At 38.9% G+C, this 4,325-nt stretch overlaps 1 non-coding gene across 1 annotated transcript; it reads right to left on the reverse strand.

Moving 5' to 3' along the window:
• Positions 1–2,292: 2,292 nt before the first annotated feature.
• Positions 2,293–2,399, reverse strand: LOC132183479 (small nucleolar RNA R71). Its single transcript, XR_009440443.1, has one exon. It is a non-coding gene; the product is annotated as a small nucleolar RNA R71 (small nucleolar RNA).
• Between the last annotated feature and the right edge of the window lie 1,926 nt (positions 2,400–4,325).

The raw sequence follows: 4,325 nt of genomic DNA on the forward strand, positions 1-4,325 counted from the left end.
CCATTCTCGCCTGTGAACGAATGAAGTTTAGGTCTCAAACTCATTTCACACAAGTCTTTATGGGATTTGAGGTTGTCCTTCATTTTCCCTTTAATGTCCAGTATTGTGTCAAGTATATTGTCCATTACATTTTTTCTCTATGTGCATGTAACGCCCCAAAAATTAATTAACTGGTAATTAATTCCACGGTTCGTCTCCCAGCCTTATCCCTCACAGAACAAGACTCAGGGATCTTTACTCCTCAAAAAGAGAGGATACTGAGTGATAAGTGCTAAAATATTCATATTTTCAGCTCTTAACTTGCATGTTCTATTCCTTTCGTTTTACTTAATTAGGCCATTTTAATTCATTTTTGTGTTTTTCATACTTTTACAGGCTTTTGGAAGAAAATGAAGTAAAAATAGGTGATTTGTGCCCAAAAGAGAAAATGAAGACAATTAGAGCTCCCTGGTATTGCGATCAATCGCAGGGTACCTGCTATCGAGCGCAATACCCGAGAGGACATAGCAGCAAATAGGCCAGGAGCGATCGAGTGTATGCCAAAAGAAGGAACGATCGCAGACATGCGATCGAGCGCACACGGGCTGCGATCAAGCGCATCCGTGCACAGGAGACTTATCAAGTGGCGGCTAGATTGACAATATTTCCATATTAGGGTTTTCCAATTCCAAGTTGTAATAGGTCTCAAAACCCTACGAATTCCCTAGGTTTACTACTTTGTCTAGGACTTCTAAAGCCTATAAATAGACCCTTAAGCCTCTAGAATTGGGAGACTGGGGGAAGGAGAAGAATAGGAGCTCTTCAAGTTCAAGTCTCGGGTTTATTCTTTTCTTTTCTTTAATTTATGTTTAACATCAACTTTATGTGTAGCTAATTTACTTAGTAGGGCTAGATTGAAGCCCTAGTTATGTTAAATTAATATTTCAATCTTGGCGCCTTGTGATGATCTTGTTGTGCTATTTAACTTGATTAATACCTACTTGCATGAATTCCTCATATGTGTGTGCCTGATCAACATGTGCATGTGGTATGGACTAGTTAGTTAGATCAATTTGAATGACCGAGTTCTGGGTTTAACTTAAGTAACAAAAGAATCCACACCGCGATTCTTGGGTTAATCAACAGGGGGAACCGGAAGTATACACCCATTCCCTAGGCCTCGTGTGTTTGTTGATTTCTATAGAACATATGCTTTTCTAAAGAACAACTTAGTATATACCATGCGAAATCCTTTAGGAAAGAAAAGAGTTAGAGTATACACCCATGCCTAACTCGTTGCTTAGGGAAATCTATAGCTTAAGGAGTATACACCCATGCCCTTAGGTTGGCCAACATTAGATATGCATAACATGATCAAAGCATTGGCATATTGTTATATCAATTGAATATAATTAGTGGTGGATATCAAAGCTCTACTCGTTTTATTATTATCAACTCAATCTCTAATTTACTTAAGGAAATTATTTTTAAACGGAAATTCAGCAATCCTCATGGGAATGATCCTACACTTGCACCATATACTACTATGTTGACCTTGTACACTTGCAGGTAAAACATACAAATATTTACCTATTAATTTAGGTAGATTTTTGCACAACAAGTTTTTGGCGCTGTTGCCGGGGATTGTTTGATTTTGTTTGGAATTTTTGTTTCCTTTAATTTAATTTTGCTTTTAAATTTTTCTGTTTTTATAGTCTTTTCCACAGTTCCTGTTTTACCTCTGGAGGTGCGATCGATCGCCCAACCAAAGCGATCGAGCGCATCAGTGCAATCGAACGCACCTTACGGTGCGATCAATCGCACATCCAGAGAGCATCACAGTTACTGCACTAATTACAGAACTGATTTATTTCTTTTATTTTTCTTTTTCTTTTTCTTTTGTTATTTCATTTTCTTTTTGTTTTAATCATGTTGGGAAACACTACACCTCCAGTGCGAAGACCTATGGAAAGTTCATTCATTTCCCAGATCCTCAACCAGCCATCATGCATTAATTTCCAACCCATTTTGCAGAGTAGTTACGATTTATCTCCGTTGCTCAATATGATTCCACACTATAAAGGCACACCTACAGAGAATCCATATTGGCATATTCGAGAAGTCTGTGATCTCTGCAGGACTCAAAATGTTCAGGGTTTAACTCCAGAAGAAATCAGGTTAATCTTCTTTCCTTTTTCTTTAAAAGATAATGCTAAGATATGGTACAATTCTTTGGCCACAGGTTGTATTCACACTTGGGATGAGATGGCCACAAAGTTCTTAAAGAAATTTTTCCCAGCCCACAAGACAAGGCAATTGAGAAGGGAAATTATGACTTTCCAGCAAAGAGATAGAGACCTTTTCTTTGAGGCATGGGAACACTTTAATGGGCTACTTCTCAGATGCCCTCATCATAATATATCTCAAGACGATCAGGTATTGGCATTCTATGAGGGTTTAAATGATCCTAACAAGAGTCTTGTTGATTTAGCTTGTGATAGCATGTTGATGGAGAAAAGCAGCAAGGAAGCCATGGAGCTCTTCGAGACATTGAGTGAGCACTCCAAACAATTCCCATCTTAAGGGAGACAAGGATTCAAAGGAAAAGACATACATGAAGAGAGCACCAATGGTGGAATTCAGGCTCAAATGGCTGCCATGGAGAAAACGCTGGACATGTTCATGAAAGCTATGACTAATCATAGTTCAACAAGTTACACAAGTCGAGGTATGTGCCATATGTTCCCATATTGACCACACCACTAAGACTTATCCCATGTTTTCAATTGCAGATCAAGAGTCATCTCTCATCAAGTTGTCCCAACATTATCATAAAGAGGAGCCACCTCCCATCAATTGGCCTCAACAATACCACGAAGAAGAGTGTCAAAGTCAATTTGTTGCCAATCCTAATGAACAATACATGGAGGAAGAGTGCACTTATCATCATGAGCAAGCAATTACCACATTAAGGAGTGAAGAAGCGATTGAAAATCAATGGGAAGAGAGGAAGGAGGAGCAAACTAAGGTTCTAGAGGAGCCACATCAGGAAAAGGAAGAGAGCGCTGAGACTTTTTCAGCATCAGCTCCTATTCTCGAATTACCAAGAGTCCAAGAGAGAAGTCATCTGGGGTTATGTGATGAGCAATTTGAGGACATCAAGATAGAGAAGCTTCCTAAGTTTTCTTCTTACTATATTCCAGTTCATGATTCCCCACCGGATGAGCAACTGTTTGAGAAAGCTCAGAGTGGTCTCCCCCAATCTAGAAACACTCAAAATCACCTTGCAACTAAAAAGATCCATTCTCCTTGGTGCAAGAGAAGAAAAGACTGGTGCTTCAAGTTTAAAAGTGCCACAGTCTGGCTGAAGACGTTAAACTTAGCGCTCATGGGAAGCACCCCATAGCATATCCTTTTTATTTTGTTGTTTGTTCTATTTTGTTTTTGTTTTCCTATGTGTTTTACTTTACTTCGGTGTTTTAGTGTTTCAAGTCTTTTGTCATGTTTTTACATTCTATTACTGCGATCGATAGCAACGTGCGTGCGATCGAGCGCAGGTCTTCACTTGTGGTTCATTGCATTCTACTATAGCGATCAAGCGCACCCTGAGTACGATAGAGTGCAGTAACCGACTTTTGGCTGTTCTACATTATGTTAGTGCAATCGAACGCACGTCGAGCGCACATCACCCACACATGCACAGCCTTGCGCAAGTACGATCGAGCGCACCATGCTTGCGATCGAGCGCACTTGGGCAGCTGATAAGTGTCAAATATTGCATATTTGGACTCCTTTATTTACATTAGTTAATCCTTTAGCTGTGGTGTTATTTAATATTTTGTGTTAGTTTTGTGTTTTTAGTATTTTGTAGGTCATTGAAGAAAAACTGCAGCTTTAAAGGGAAAAATGCAAAGTTTGGAAGAAAGAATACTTTGAGAAGACCTAGAATGTGTGGTTAAGTCTAACCAAATCCAAGAAAAGGTTAAATCAGATTAAAGTTCAGATTGTATAAGATTTCGGATCGGATTCAAATTCAGATTCTGCACATGTCTTAGTATTTTGACCATAACTCTCTGCTCAAATATCGGATTGAAGTGATTCAAACGGTATTGGAAAGCTAGCTCAAAATAATACAATTTGTTGTGAAATAGGATTTTCGTAATTCAGACGATTTCTATGCCAAAATCGCCCCACAATTAAAGGATACAAATCTGGACGAATCCTATTCCGATTTCAGACTTCTATTTTGACTGGGAGACAGACCTTCCAATTATCTAGGTTTACTTGGGCTTCTAGGACTTCCCTAAGCCTATAAATAGACTTCTTTGCATTCAAGAAAGAGACAC

The sequence above is a fragment of the Corylus avellana genome, chromosome 5 (genome assembly GCF_965113065.1).
Source record: "Corylus avellana chromosome 5, dhCorAvel1.hap1.2, whole genome shotgun sequence".
Taxonomy (NCBI): Eukaryota; Viridiplantae; Streptophyta; class Magnoliopsida; order Fagales; family Betulaceae; genus Corylus; species Corylus avellana.